The sequence below is a fragment of the Oryx dammah genome, unplaced genomic scaffold (genome assembly GCF_014754425.2).
Source record: "Oryx dammah isolate SB20612 unplaced genomic scaffold, SCBI_Odam_1.1 HiC_scaffold_1, whole genome shotgun sequence".
Taxonomy (NCBI): domain Eukaryota; kingdom Metazoa; phylum Chordata; class Mammalia; order Artiodactyla; family Bovidae; genus Oryx; species Oryx dammah.
Window position 1 is genome coordinate 72929071 of NW_024070185.1, and position 16393 is coordinate 72945463.

Genomic DNA, 16393 nt, shown 5'->3' on the forward strand with positions numbered 1-16393 from the left:
ACAGCATATTAAAAAGCAGAGAGACTACTATGCCGACAAAGTTCCATCTAATCAAAGCTATGGTTTTTCCAGTCTTCATGTATGGATGTGAGAGCTAGACCATAAAGAAAGCTGAGTGCCAAAGAACTGATGCTTTTGAACTGTGGTGTTGGAGAAGACTCTTGACAGTCCCTTGGACTGCAAGGAGATCCAACTAGTCAATCCTAAAGGACATCAGTCCTGAACATTCATTGGAAAAACTGATGCTGATGCTGAAACTCCAATACTTTGGCCACCTGATGCAAAGAAGCAAGTCATTGGAAAAAACCCTGATGCTGGGAAAGATTGAAGGTGGGAGGAGAAGGGGACAACAGAGGATGAGATGGTTGGATGGCATCACTGACGGAATGGACATGAGTTTGAGTAGACTCTGGAAGTTGGTGATGGACAGGGAAGTCTGATGTGCTGCAGTCCATGGGGTCGCAAAGAGTCAGACATGACTGAGTGATTGAACTGACTCACTGACTTTTGAGACCTCATGGACTGGAGCCTCCCCAGACTCCTCTGTCCATGGAATTCTCCAGGCAAGAATACTGGAGTGGGTTGCCATTTCCTTCTCCAGGGGATCTTCCCAGCCCAGGGATGGACCCTGCATCTCCTGCATTAGCAGGCAGATTCTTTACCATTTACCACTGAACCACCAGGGACACCCTTTCCAAGTTCAATAGGGAGCTACTAAGAAGTTTAAACTTAAGAGGATGGCATGATATGATTTAAGGTTTTTAAAAGGTTCTATAGCTAATATACAACTTCCATGTAGCTCAAGTGGTAAAGAATCTACCTGTGATGCAGGAGACCAGGGTTCAATCCCTGGGTCAGGAAGATCCTCTGGAGGAGGGAATTGCAATCCACTCCAGTATTCTTGCCTGGAGAATTCCATGGACAGAGAAGCCTGGCTCCAGTATTCTTGCCTGGAGAATTCCATGGACAGAGAAGCCTAGCAGGCTATAGTTCGTGGGGTCGCAAAGAGTCGGACATGACTAAGTGACTAACACACACACATAGTTAATATATGAAGAATGAATTGGAAGCAGGTCAGAAAAACTGGTTGCAGTAGTTTAACTGGGAAGTGATAGCTGGGTTGGTTACATGTGAGACAGGAGATGGTTGGCAGTGGAAATAAAGAAAATGGAAGGAATTAAAGATATCCATCTGGGAGATACAAACTAGAGAACCTGCTGATGTGGGTGCTGAGGGCATGAGAGGATTCAGAGGGTCACCCACTTTGAGACTCTAATTGAGGATATTTCTTTTTACTCACTGAGATGAGGGAGATTGGGGAAAACTGGGACTTTCAGAAGATTAGGAGGGAACTGAGTGTTTGGTTTGTAATAGGTTAAGCTTGTGGTGTATGCTTGAGACATTCAGATGAGATAAAATGCCCATGTGACCTGTGACCCTCTTGGAGTCTCCCTGAAATGCTCTGTGAATTCAGCCGGGTCCATCCACCGCATCTCAAGGGAACTTGAATGATTCCTGGCTCTGTATGAGCTCAGGAAAGTATACTCCTCACAGACTGGGGAGAATTCATTTTCACCTAATTAATATTCCGTTCTGAATAGACCTGTCTTCTTTCCTCTGGGTACCACCTTGTTTACTGCCTTGTTTTCTGAGAGATGCAGGGGAACGTGGGGTGTGGCCTTCTTAAAAGTGACAGGAGATACCAAGTCATCTTGTATCAGTCAAATTAGAGAATAATTACAAAGGGAAACAATCCAAAAAGGGGAATGGACTCAAGAAGAATAAGGGAGCAATACCAACTGGGAGAAATCTTTGAGTCATAATTTTCCCCTCTGAGAGCATCAACTCCTAACTCAAAGCCTCAGATGTATCCCTGTCTCATACACACACTCACACATTGCCCACCAGGACACTACCAGCCCTCAAACCAAGAGGTAGGGTGGAACACAGGAGAAAGACTTGCACTCCCCCAATGCTATTTAGGGCAATTATTTTGTCTTTCTCTGACAGAAAATCTTTTCTGATTTCTTCCCTTCTCCCCTCTCTCTTCTGCTGAGACATTAGAAAGGCAGTAAGTAAAGCATACTTTTCAGAGATATGCATAAAAGACTTATTTATACTCAGAGGGAGGAAAATAAGGAAGGAAGGAAAAGAGAAGTAGAGATAGAGAAAGAGAGGGGGGAAAAGTAGAAAGAAGGAAGGAAGGAAGAACGGAAGGATGTTAGAGAACTAACATTCCTGGAATACTGTCTCCCAAAAATGTGCCAGGAGCTTTGTATACTTTATATGATTAATGTTCACTGTAGTCTTATGAAGAGCCTTCCCTGATGGCTCAGTGGTGAAGAATCTGCCTTCCAATGTGGAAGACCTGGGTTCGATCCCTGTGTTGGGTAGATCCCTTGGAGAAGGAAATGGCAACCCACTCCAGTATTCTGGTCTGGAAAATCCCATGGACAGAGGAGTCTGGTGGAGTTACACAGTCCATGGGGTTGCAAAGAGTCAGACACAACTTAGCGACTAAACAGCAACAGATCCCATTTATGAGATCTCTGCCCCCATGACCTAACCATCTTGCAAGGTCTCACCTCCTAATGCTGTCACCTTGGGCATTAGATTTCAACACAGAAATTTTGGTGAGACACAAACATTCAGAGTATAATTATGTCTCTGCCATTACTCTAGCTCCATCCCATGTCCTTAGATTCAATGATTTTTTTGTTTCTAGGGCCAAGAAAGGGAAAAAGTAAGAAGGTAACAAGAGAAGTGACCTCAACAGAGTGCCTACCTATATGACAGACTCTGCTGTTTCATCACGTCCATTATCACATTTGATTCTCAAAGTAACTCATTTTCTGGGGTTTATTACCCCCATTTCAGAGATAATAAGACAAAGACTCAGAGGTACCCCTCTCCCCAATCTTGCACAACTTGTAGGAACAGAAAAAGGTTATAGAGCCTTGATCTGTTTAAATTCAGAAAGAAGAGGCTATACTCTTTGTAGAAGAACCCACCTCAATGGATGCGGCCTAGATTTACTCAAAGGAAAGGATTCAGGGAGCCTTCTGCTTGGAGTCCTGATACAGGTTTCAACAAATAGCATCCCCTTTATGCCCTCATGGTTATTGTTCTTTTTATGCTAGTAGGGTTTCAGACATGCATAACACTTCCAAAAAAGGCAAGAGACATAAGGTCATGCACGCAATAAAATGTTAGTAAGGATGGCTCCCTGGGGAAACAAAAGACGTATGAGCAAATGCTCAGTGTTTTTGCATTTTTGTGAGTTTTTTTATGGGTTATGTTTTATGATCAATCGCAGAAAATTATTCACAGGGGAAATGGTGTCTCTTGGAAAAATTGCTAGCAACATAATGATCTTGAAACACTGAGAATATGCAATAAGACAAAAAATAAATGTTGAGTAGAGGCAAAAACACTTCATTCTTTTGTCCTTTCATGAGGACGTGGTGATAATTTGGTTGGAGAAGGAAATGGCAACCCACTAAGTTATAAATGACTTATCACTAATGGTGTTGCTATATCTTGCTGTTGGAATCCCACTAAAACTTATGGCTAAAGATTGTTTATAAACACTAATTGTGGGACTTTCCCAGTGGTTTATTAGTTAAGAATCTGCCTTGCAGTGCAGAGGACACAGATTCAATTCCTGGTCCCGGAACTAAGGTCCAACATGCCATGGAGCAACTAAGCCTGAACTCCACAGCTAGCGCATCCCAAGTGCCTCAACAAAGATCCTGTCTGCTGCAACTAAGACTGGACATAAATAAATAAATAAATATATTTTTTTAATTGCAACCGATAGTATCCACAGAGAGATAGTTCAACTAAAAAATATTTCTTAGGAGCCTATAACAACAATAAACATTTATTGAACCTCGATTAGACAGTAAGCCTGGGGAGACCCATGTAAACATAATAAATTACTACAACTGAACCCATTTTAATGGAACATTCGTTAACATGTTAGGGACAAAATGAGGGAAGAATCCCTAAGTGTTAATGAATATTCCACTAAAACAGGTTCAATTGTCACACGATCTTTTTAACATAAAACAGGACTTTGCATTGATTTTAATATACTGGTGGATATTTTGAATCTTCAAGAGCAATTAACATGCAGTCTTGCTCGAACCTGTTAGACCATCCAGTTTTTCTTCATAGAGTATGAAAAAAAAGAAATTGAGAAATGCTAGGGATGAGGAAAACCAAATATGGAAAAATGCCAAAAGTACAATATGGTAGAAGATAAACATATTAAAACAAGTACATTCTGTCACTCTCATTACCCCAGTTATAACCCACGAATCAAGAAGAACATTGGAAGAACAGCAACCATTGCAACGTGCAAAATCTGAAAGGATTTTCATGACCTTGCTACACCAGCCATTATCATCAAAGGAAGCAATCTGATGGCTTATAGGCACTGGCTCCTACAAAGCCATAAACATCCCAGGATGCCCCCTGCCATCACCATAGCAACCCTACTCCTAATTACCAATTCTGTGAGCTCTGGTGTAGCAACCTGTCTTGGGCAAGTCTTGTGTTTTTGCAGAACTACTGCTGAAACTCCCAGAATGAAATCAGCAAGAACCAAGAGCACCACCTGGTGGCTGCCACTCTTTCCTGCACACTCCTGCCCACTGAGGTGCAATGCCTGATAATCAGAACAACTGCATAAGCCCTCCCGATTTCCAGAAAGAAATGAATTGTGATTATACAGAATTTGCACATTTATAAACTCCCATTCTTATGTCAGTGAATAAGGAAGGTCCAAACCCAGTGGCACACTCTCAAAACATAATAGGAAAGTAGGAATTAGAATGTGAAAGTAGAATCAAGTTCAGTCAAGTTAATTTCTTGAAAATAAGTTTCCCCATAGATTCTTTCCTGAGATCTACTGTAACTGCATTCGCCATTGTCAATAAATAATGTGTAAATAAGTGAACAAATATTCCCTTTAAAATGAATGGTTAACCCAATGCTAACAGTGTACTTTTTATTCATTTGTTGTTCGCTGTAAATTTTTTACTTCTCTTTTTCCCCTCAGCATTTTAGGAGAAATCTTTAAGCTCATTTTATACTTGGCTTAAATCATCTGTTTATGGTGAGTGATTTATTAGTTTATTTTACTATTTTGTGTCTTAATTCTGGTGTACATTTTTATTTTCCTTCAATAGCTCCCAATATTGTATGCATCTCCATATTTCTTCCTCTTTCTTCTCAGTCTATTTCATATTAATGTGTTTTCTTATCATCTTTTACTTGTAATTTGGGCCAAACTTCTTGAATTTCATGAATAAATAGCAGGGGCTATTTATTTTCTAATAAATTTTTATTGGGGTATAATTCCTTTACAATGTTGTGTTAGTTTCTGCTGTGCAGCAGAATGAATCATCCGTCCACACATATATGTTGTTGTTTAGTCACTATCACGCTACTCTTTTGTGACCCCATGGATTGTATCTCGTCAGGCTCCTCTGTCCATGGGATTCTCCAGGCAAGAATACTGGAGTGGGTTGCCATTTCCTTCTCCAAGGGGTCTTCCAGACCCAGAGCTCGAACCCACCACGTCTCCTGCATTGGCAGGCAGATTCTTTACCACTGAGCTAGCAGGGGAGCCTAACCCCTCCCTTTTGAACTTTCTTCTCATTCAAGTTACTGGTGCTGGTGCTGCTGCTAAGTCGATTCAGTTGTGTCCGACTCTGTGAGACCCCACAGACGGCAGCCCACGAGGCTCCCCCGTCCCTGGGATTCTCCAGGCAAGAACACTGGATTGGGTTGCCATTTCCTTCTCCAGTGCATGAAAGTGAAAGTGAAGTCGTGTCTGACTCCCGGCGACCCCATGGACTGCGGCCCACCAGGCTCCTCCATCCACGGGATTTTCCAGGCACGAGTACTGGAGTGGGGTGCCATCGCCTTCTCCCATTCAAGTCACTACAGTGGATTAAGTGGAGTTCCCTCTACTATAGAATATGTTCTCATTAGTCATCTATTTTCCACAGAGTATATATGCATTGATCCTAATCTTCCAATTCCTCCCACATCCCCCCCCCCAGCAGTTGCAATTTAAAATTTTCCGTATCCCCTGCTATTTTTAGAATGCATAACCGATGAGGACTTACTGAATAGCACATGGAACTCTGCTCGATGTTTTGTGGCAGCCTGGATGGGAGGGGAGTCTGGGGGGGAATGGATGCATGTATATATACAGCTGGATTCCTTCACTGTCCACCTGAAACTATTACAACATTGTTGATCTGCTGTACTCCTATACAAAATATAGAGTTTAAAAACTCTTCTCTGTTCCATGATAGTAAATATTTCTCAAAAAATACCAAGTATTCCTATATAACTTGAGTGCTGTGAAAGCTTTATTTTGTACTTTCATCCTTTATCACAGTCTGATTGGTTTTTCCCTGTTACACATCCTTGAATAAGGACAGTTCTATCGGGTGGAGTCAGTAGATTCTCTTTGTGCTCAAGGGGATGACAGAAGATGAGATGGTTGGATGGCATCACTAATCCAATGGACGTGAGTTTGAGCCAACTTTGGGAGATGAAGGACAGGGAAGCCTGGCACGTCCATGGAGTCTCAAAGAGTCGAACATGACTGAGCGACTAAACAACTAGTTTATGTAGAGTCCATATCAGAGCATAAGCTAAAAAGCAGATTGACAACAGTCTACATTACTACTCAGTGATTCAGCAGCCTTAGATGATGGAAGAGAAAAATCCATGGGGGACCCAGGAGGCAAAATGATCCCTGTGCAGTTTCCTACGCTTGTTTTGGTGAAGCTGCTGCTTAAAGAAGCAGCTTTCTCCAGTAAATCTTTGGTTTGACTGCACCCCAAGGTTCCCAGGTGGCTGTTCTTGCCTTTTTTTCCCCTGGAGCAGTTGTCCCCTATATCAGAGGAGCCCCAAGGACCCCTTCCTGCCTAGTGGAGCAGGGCGGGCTTTAAGAACCACAAAGCCTTCCTGACAGAGGTCAGATTGGAGCTGTTCAATGAAAAAAGAGCAGGGCTTAGATGAGTTGATGACGAGAAGGCCCAGAGAAGAACATACAGCACATGAAGGACAACACACTGGTAGACAAAAGAGCTTTGCTGGAAGGAGTATAAGAAGTTTGACGTGGGAGATAAATGCCAGAATTTGCGAACTCTTGAATTCTGGACTATAGGGCAATACGAGATACCCCATTTTTTTCTTTTCTTTTCTTTTCTTTTTTGGCTGCACCACATGGCATTCGGGATCTTAGTTTCCAGGACCAGGGATGAACGCTTGCCCCCTGCACTGGGAGCGCAGCCTTAACCACTGGAATTCTGTTTCTTATTCCTGCTTCAGGGTCTCATCATCCAACCACAGAGCCTTATACTCATAATACTCTATTTTGTCTCTATGTACATGACAGTTCCATAAAACAACCACGGAGAAAAAGAAGTAAGAAAGCTTAAATGCACATTGCCATGACTGTGCAAATACTTTCGCTGAATTTTAGAAGATAAAGAAAGCAGATTAATATCCTGTGTGACACAACACGACTGAAATAGCCCAGTCATTAGACATTCCCATGTTCTTAAAGCTTCCCATATGGACCCTCCTGACCTTGCAAGGAATCGTATGGTTTATATATAAAGAGATTTGGTGACCTAAAGCTCCTTAGAATTTCTCAGTTACTCCTCCTTCCTTGCTGAGTTCAGAGCATTTCAAGTGGCTTCAGAAGACTTTTCTTTGCATAAATTCAAGGGCTTCAAGTAAAACTGCTAAAAAGAAAAAATATATATATATGCTATATTTGTTTCCCATGAGAAATTTAGCCGACAGTAACTGTGTGCCTCATTTCAAGGTTCCCAGAAGCCTCTCCTTTGGGAATTCAATTCGCCTCATTGAGGCTGTACCACTTGCCCAGGTTCTCTTAGCCAAGAAAAGACAAAGTCAGAATATTCTCAGTGTTTTAGAAAGAATACAGGTTCTGTTGTCAAGCTGAGCAGAATTCAAATCCTGGTTCTCTCCTTCAAGAACAATATGGACATTATCCTCAGTCTCTGAGATGCTCATCTCCCTCTGTAAAATGAATGCAATGCCTCTCTGATAGGGTTAGAGTTGTGATGAAACTAAATGACATAACACAAGCTAAGTGCCACGAGATAAAAGGCACATTGTAGGAGCAATGTATTATTTTTTCTCTTGTCCCCTGTACAAAATATAATTTTAAAAAGATTTAACATTTCCCTCGGTTTTATAGGACTTCCTAGGCGGTGTTAGTGGTAAAGAACCCACCTGCCAATGCAGGAGACAAAAAACATGGGTTCAATCCCTGGGTCAGGAAAATCCTCTGGAGGAGGAAATGGCAGCACACTTCAGTATTCTTGCCAGGAGAATCCCAGGAGCAGAGGAGCCTGGCGGGCTACAATCCATAGCATTGCAAAGACTCGAACATGACTTAGCATGAGAATACATATAAATATTCAGTTTTATAAAGAATAAATCTGAAATCAAATAAATATCATATATTACCACTTCTGGAAACTCCATCAGAAAAGACATTTAACATCTATTACCATTAGCCTGTAGAGATACCACAAAAATAGATCGAGGAAGAAAGTGTGAAGATCTCATTACAGATAAATTTAGAGATTGTTTTCTCCTTCCCTGAGGCAGGAATGTTCCATGGTTTCAATTAAACTTTTCAAAATTCATCTCGATTCTTCTTTCCATTCCTTTGAAAGCTTTTCTGTTACAAGTCTTCAGGCTTTCTCCCCTCCGCTGTCTACCGTCTGTAGCCTCTAGCAAAAGTGCAGACATACTCATGCACACACTCTTGTCTCATTTCTTCTTTCTCTATCTTGCTCTTTTACTGTCTCTGTGTGTGTGTGTGTCCCCTTCCCTCACTTCCTTCTTTCCTTCCTCCAACTCCCACCTCTTGCCCCCAAAGTTATTTGAATCCCTTGGAAGAAAATTGTAATTATATTGTATTTCCATGGGGAGTTCCTTCTCCATTTGGTTGACAACAAACTGATGTTCCGTATGATCATTGCCATGGCAGTCTGTAAAGAGATTTATTTTCATTGTAGATCACTTGAGGGCTCTTAATTGCCTGTAGATTAAGTCCAGATTTGTTTGAAAATCAGAACCCTTTTCAATGACACAATCATGCTAGGGTTATCTTCTGGCAACCCCATTGTATATGGGGTTCTGGTCACTGTGAATAATTTGTTGTTTTAGTTGCTTAGCCGTGTTTGACTCTTTGCAGCCCCATGGACTATAGCCCGCCAGACTCCTCTGTCCATGGGATTTTCCAGGCAAGAATACTGGAGTGGGTTGCCATTTCTTCCTCCAGGGGATCTTCCTGACCCAGGGATTGAACCCATGTCTCCTGCTTGACAAGCAGATTCTTTACCGCTGAGCCATCTGGGAAGCCCCTGGATAATTTACTGTTCCTAAAATACTTTCAAAAAATACTATCTAAGAGTTGTATGTGCCATTTCCTTTCCTCATACTGTATAATCCCTGAAATACCCTCTCTCCACACCCCTCCTTATGCAGAGGATTCAGTTCAAACTCACGCTTACTCAGCCTGGGCTAAGGAGTTCCTCTTATGGGCCCCCGGCACATAACAATAGAACCTATCACTTGTTGTTTTGATTGGTGCTGTATGATTCTTCCTTAATAGAATACAAGCTCTGGGGTCGTTTTATTCATATCTATCACTCCAGTGCTTTCAGTGTATTAGCACAAATGCAGGAAGTGGCTAGGAAAAAAAATTGATATAAATTTTACTAATAAATACAGAAATTAAATCTAATATGACCAGATTCAATTATAATTTTTAAATAAAATTTTTGTTTTTTAATTGGATTATAGTTGCTTTACAATGTTGTGTTAGTTTCTGCTGTGCAATGAAGTAAATCAGCTATATGTATACATATATCCCCTCCCTCGGGACCTCCCTCCCACCCACCCCACATCCCACACTCTAGGTCATCACAGCACCCAGCTGAGCTCCCTGTTCTATACAGTGGGTTCCCACAAGCTATCTATTTTACACATGGTAGTATATAAATGTCTATGCTCTTCTCTCATTTCACTTCACCCTCTCCTTCCCCTATTGTATCCACAGATCTGTTCTCTGTGTCTGCATCTCTTTTTAAAATGGTGTTTATTTCTCTTTTATGCATCTGAAGTAAGTTTTGGTGTTAGGGATCCAGGCTTCTGTGACCCTGTTATATTCCCGTGCATACCTTAGGATCCAAATGGCTCCTCCAGTTCCAGATATCACACCCAGATTCAATCCAGCAAGAGACGGGGAGGGCAAGAGATAGGAAAGGGAAAAAGAACACACTCCTTCAAATGAAAACATTTCCTGTACAAATGAACTTATTTACAATACAGAAATGCACTCACGGACATAGAAAACAAAATTTTGGTTACAAAAGGGGAGAGGGGAGAGGGATAAATCAGGAGTTTGGGCTTAAAATATACACACTACTATATATAAAATAAATAACCAACAAGGACCTACTGTATAGCACCAGAAACTATACTCAATCTTTTACAACAACTTATAATGGAAGATAATGTAAAAAAAATACACACACACACACATATATATATAACTGAATTTTATTCACTTTATTGTATACCTGAAACTAACACAACATTGTAAAACAACTATATTTCAATAAAAAATTTTTTTAATAAAATAAAAACACTTCCCAGAAGTTGTAAGTACTGTTTCCATTTCCTGATCAAAAATGAATAAACAAACAACAAGGGAGATTAAGTTTTTTATCTAAAGTTTTACTATGCAAACTAAATACATATTCATGAAACAGATTCCCTGAAACTGAAATGACTTATGATAATTTGAAGTTATGCTCATGACAAGTTAATGTCCAATACATTTAGCATTAATTAGTTACTCTATATTCAAGCATAAATTTTTGTATGTGTTTATAGCTGTAACTTAAATTGATCTCCATCAGGTGTTAGGATATTATTGTAGTCACTGCTTCCGAGATTGCCTATTTCTACACTTAGCAGGACTATTCACTCCAGCCTTGGTTGTTGAACACAGAGCCCCATTACTTACTCCCTAATGCTGTTTAATGAAAAGCAACTCATAAGCAAGTTATGTAACTTAATTGTAATCAAGAAATCAGTTTGGTTATATTATTTAAAGAAATCAAATCTTAAATTAACCATCCCCCAAACTGAATGCTTCCCTTGTAACCTTCCCTGTTCTCCCATATTCTTTTCTCGTCTTAATGGTAGCAACACCATCTGCCCACCTGCTCAAGCAGCTAGAAACCTAGAAATCTCTTTATTAAGTCACTAATGCCATTGATTCTTCCTGTTTCAACCCTTCCCTCTAATGCTTTACCATCACATACTCAGTTCAGGCTCTCAGCCTGCATGATCTCCTGAACATTCCCCTGCAGGCTCCCTGCTTGGGCCATAGTTCTTTCCTCTCTGGGCTTTCCGGGTGATGCTAGTGATAGATTCCGCCTGCCATTGCAGGAAACACAGGAGACATGGATTTGATCCTTTGGTCAGGCAAGATCCACTGGAGGAGGAAATGGCAACCCACTCCAGTATTCTGGCCTGGAGAATCTCACGAGCTGAGGAGCCTATCAGACTACAGTCCATGAAGAATCTGGGTCCAGCACATCCTTTATTACTATCAATCCTTGCTATAGGGAACTACTAGTCACTTCCAGAATGCCATGTCGCATTCTTACCTTTGCACAGGCTATTCTCTCAGTCTGGAAGGCTCTCTGCTTTCTTCACTTGCTCTCTTCTGCAGCCATGAAATTAAAAGACACTTGCTCCTTGGAAGAAAAGCTATGAAAAGCCTAGACAGTGTATTAAAAAGCAGAGACTTCACTTTGCCAACAAAGGTCCATATAGTCAAAACTATGGTTTTTCCAGTAGTCATGTATAGATGTGAGAGCTAGACCATAAAGAAGGCTGAGCACTGAAGAAATGATGCTTTTGAACTGTAGTGGTGGAGAAGATTCTTGAGAGTCCCTTGGACTGCAAGGAGATCAAACCAGTCAATCCTAAAGGAAATCAGTCCTGAATATTCAATAGAAGGACTGATGCTGAAGCTGAAGCTCCAATACTTTGGCCACCTGATGCAGAAAGCCAACTCATTGGGAAAGACCCTGATGCTAGGAAAGACTGAGGGCAGGAGGAGAAGGGGGAAACAGAGGATGAGGTGGTTGGATGGCATCACCAACTCAATGGACATGAGTTTGAGCAAGCTCTGGAAGTTGGTGATGGACAGGGAAGCCTGGCGTGCTGCAGTCCATGGGGTCACAAATCATCAGATATAACTGAAGGGACTGAACAACAGTAAACCTTCTTCTTCCCATCCTCTGCCTGCCTGACCCACTCCTGGTAATTCTCCAAAAGTCAGCTCAGACATCCCTCTCCTGTGTAAACTTCTCTGCTTCCTCACCTCCTCCCACTCCACTGAACAGTCAGGCTTTCCCATAAAACATCTACTTTCATTATATGACTTATCACAATACTTTGAAAATCTATATAACTCAACTAGACTACAGGACATTCCAGAAAAAGAATCTTTATTGTTTCTATTTGTATCTTCAGAACATTGCCCTTATCTAAATTACAACAGGATCTCAACAGAATGAAAAGCTAAATACATAAATTAGCATATACCGCCTGTGTAATTTTATATGGTTAAGAATTACTAAATTATATATAATTTGATGCCCTGCTTTTTCCACTTAAATTATATCATTTTTTTCACATGGCTGCCGAGTCAAGCTCCCTATAACATTAAAAATTTTTACAAACATTCCCTGTATAATTGTCCCATACTTTCAAGATTATTTCCCTATTGCCAGACAGTAACATGAGCAGCATTTTAATATTATCTTTAATATTCTCATAAGCATTTTGTCCATAAACTTTGTATTTCAGATTTCTTTAGATTTCTAGAAAGTAAGTAAATCAGTGGGTATGGACATTTGGATTCCCTGTGGCTCAGTGGTAAAGAATCTGCCTGCAACGCAGGAGATGCGGGTTCAATCCCTGGTCTGGGAAGATCCCCTGGAGAAAGAATTGGCAACCCACTCCAGTATTCTTTGACTGGGAAATCCCATGGACAAAGGAGACGGTGGGCTACAGTCCACAGGGTCCTAAAGAGTTGGACACGACTGAACAACAAACAAGAACAAAAACAATAGACGTTTTTTATCGTCATGTTATGTATCACCGAATGGTTTGCTAAAATGGCCAAACCTATTTGGATTCACAAAAGTAGAACATCACACTTAAGGGAGATATGGGGCAACTTGAAAGTCTCTATAGAAAGCAAACATTATATGCAAGTAATTACTGGAGATAAATGTGGAAAGTTTACCAGAGGATAAGGGCAGACATGTTAGATATTTTTAAACATCTATCATGAAGAAGATTACAATAACATTATCATGAGGAAGAGGAAGTAAATTTAATCTCGTTGCAGAGGAGAACAGTCATGGAATATCACTAACTACTATTCACTGAGCGTTAGCTGTGTGCCAGGCACAGTACTATGCATTTTAGCTTTAGTAGTGACTAATCAGTTATTTTTGAGATAGATAACTGAAACTTCAAAAGGTTTAGTCACTTATCAAGAGTCACAGAGGTAACAGTAGATCCAATATTCATAAATCCAGATTGCAATGATTCTAAAGGTTATTTTCAACCTTTAGAAGGTTATTTTCAACCTACATCAAGACTTCCCAAACTTTTCCACCAAAATGAGCATAATGTTAGAAAAGTGAGCAAGCTGATCCTTGGGGTGTGTGGAGTGTAGACAGAGCTTGCCATTTAGAAACAAGTGAAATCCTAGAAGCTTTTGTTTTTTCCTCAAAAATCTATGAAAACTTTTGCAACTGCTATGAAAAAGAGTGGGCTTCCCTAGTAGCTCAGCTGGTAAAGAATCCGCCTGCAATGCAGGAGACCCCGGTTTGATTCCTTGATCAGGAAGATCCTCTGAAGAAGGGATAGGTTACCCACTCCAGTGTTCTTGGTCTCCCCTGGTGGCTCAGTCAGTAAAGAATCTGCCTGCAGCGGGAGACCTGAGTAAGATCCCTGGGTTGGGAAGATTCCCCTGGAGGAGGGCGTGGCAACCCACTCCAGTATTCTTGCCTGGAGATTCCCCATGGGCAGAGGAGCCTGGTAGGCTACAGTCCATGGGGTTGCAAAAGTCAGACACAACTGAGCAACTAAGCACAGCCCAGCATATGGAGTATGATAGTTCTTCCAAAAATTAAAAATAGAATTACCATATGAGCCACAACCCCATTTCTGGACATACATCCCAAACAACTGAAGGAAGAGCCTTGAAGAGATATGTGTACATTCATACTCATGTCAGCATTATTCTCATTAGCCAAATGGTGGAAGGGACACAAGTGTACACCAATGACTGAAAGGATAAACAGAATATCATGCTTGTGCTCAGTCTCTAAGTCATATCTGACACTTTGTGACCCCCATGGACTGTAGCCCACCAGGCTCCTCTGTTCATGGGACTTCCCAGGCAAAAATACTGGAGTGGGTTGCTATTTCCTCCTTCAAGGGATCTTCTCTACCCAGGGATCAAACCCGAGTCTCCTGCATTGCTGGGAGGGTTCTTTACCACTGAGCCAGCAGGGAAGCCTAAGCAAAATATATACAATAGAATATTATTCAGCTTTAAAAAGGAAGGAAATCTTGGCACAAACCACAACATGGAGAAACCTTAAGGACATCATGCTAAGGGAAATAAGCCAGTTACAAAAAACAAATACTGTCTGATTACATTTATGTAAGGTATCTAAAGTAGTCAAATGCATAGAAATATAAAGTAGATTGTGGTTACCAGGGAGGGGCTGGAGGCGGGGGGGGGGGAGGGAAATTGTTGCTTAAAAGGTACAGAGTTTTTTGTTCTGCAAGATGAACAGTTCTGTAAATTGTTACGCCCAAGTCGCGAAATCTCCCAATGACCACCAGGGAGCCGATATCCGATGCAAAAGCAAGAGAGTTTTTATTACCAAGCTCGAGCTGGAGCTCCCACCGATACCATCGCAGCAGCTATAGGGAGGAGCCCTGAGCTCAGGGTTACATTGCTTATATAGGGTATTATCTCACGATAAATTCAAAAAACGGGAGTCTCTGGGTCTGATTGGTCACCTTCTGGTGAAGGGTTAGGTGTTGAGTTCTGATTGGTTCTCGTTTCCTGGGCTTGATTCGAATTTCCCGGGCTGGCCAAGGGTTCTGATTGGTTCGCAGGTGGTGGGGTGAGGTCAGGGGATTTCCAAAGGCTCTTGGATTTCCAAAGGCTCTTTTCTCGGAACCTTACAAAATGGAGTAGCTTAGATTCTTCATAAATCTGTTTCACAACAAGGTGAATATAAGGAACTAACTGGACATGGAACCACAGACTGGTTCCAAATAGGAAAAGGAGTATGTCAAGGCTGTATATTGTCACCCTGCTTATTTAACTTATATGCAGATTACATGATGAGAAACTCTGGGCTGGAAGAAGCATAAGCTGGAATCAGGATTGCCGGGAGAAATATCAATAACCTCAGATATGCAGATGACACCACCCTTATGGTAGAAAGTGAAGAGGAGCTAAAAAGCCTCTTGATGAAAGTGAGAGGAGAGTGAAAAAGTTGGTTTAAAGCTCAACATTCAGAAAACGAAGATCATGGCATCCGGTCCCATCACTTCATGGGAAATAGAGAGGGAAACAGTGGAAACAGTGTCAGACTTCATTTTTTTGGGTCCCCAAATCACTGCAGATGGTGATTGCAGCCATGAAATTAAAAGACGCTTACTCCTTGGAAGAAAAGTTATGAGCAACCTAGATAGCATATTGAAAAGCAGAGACATTACTTTGTCAACAAAGGTCCGTTTAGCCAAGGCTATGGTTTTTCCAGTGGTCATGTATGAATGTGAGAGTTGGACTGTGAAGAAGGCTGAGTGCTGAAGAATTGACGCTTTTGAACTGTGATGTTGGAGAAGACTCTTGAGAGTCCCTCGGACTGCAAGGAGATCCAACCAGTCCATTCTGCAGGAGATCAGCCCTGGGATTTCTTTGGAAGGAATGATGCCAAAGCTGAAACTCCAGTACTTTGGCCACCTCATGCGAAGAGTTGACTCATTGGAAAAGACTCTGATGCTGGGAGGGATTGGGGGCAGGAGGAGAAGGGGACGACAGAGGATGAGATGGCTGGATGGCATCACCAACTCGATGGACGTGAGTTTGAGTGAACTCCGGGAGTTGGTGATGGACAGAGAGGCCTGGCGTGCTGCGATTCATGGGGTCGCAAAGAGTCGGACACGACTGAGCGACTGAACTGAACTGAACTGA